This window comes from Hydractinia symbiolongicarpus, chromosome 12, assembly GCF_029227915.1.
Source record: "Hydractinia symbiolongicarpus strain clone_291-10 chromosome 12, HSymV2.1, whole genome shotgun sequence".
Lineage (NCBI taxonomy): Eukaryota > Metazoa > Cnidaria > Hydrozoa > Anthoathecata > Hydractiniidae > Hydractinia > Hydractinia symbiolongicarpus.
The window spans coordinates 24422501-24422760 of NC_079886.1; positions in this window are offsets into that span (position 1 = coordinate 24422501).

Here is a 260-nt window from a genome sequence, read left to right on the forward strand (position 1 = left end):
AGCAAAGTTTTTCCACCTAAAAAATTATGTTTTTAATGGCCTTGTGAACCATCATCTTAACTCCTTTTGTCTTCTCAAATGAAATGGATTATGCACGTGTTACCGCATAATGCGCGAAAAAAAGCCGACACATGGGAGGCGACCAAAAGAGATGTGTTTATATATTTCGTGAACTTTTTTGCTCTTAACCATACACGATTTAATATAGTGTACAATTGAATCTGTATAAGCAGTAATGGAGATTATTGATGGCAACAAAA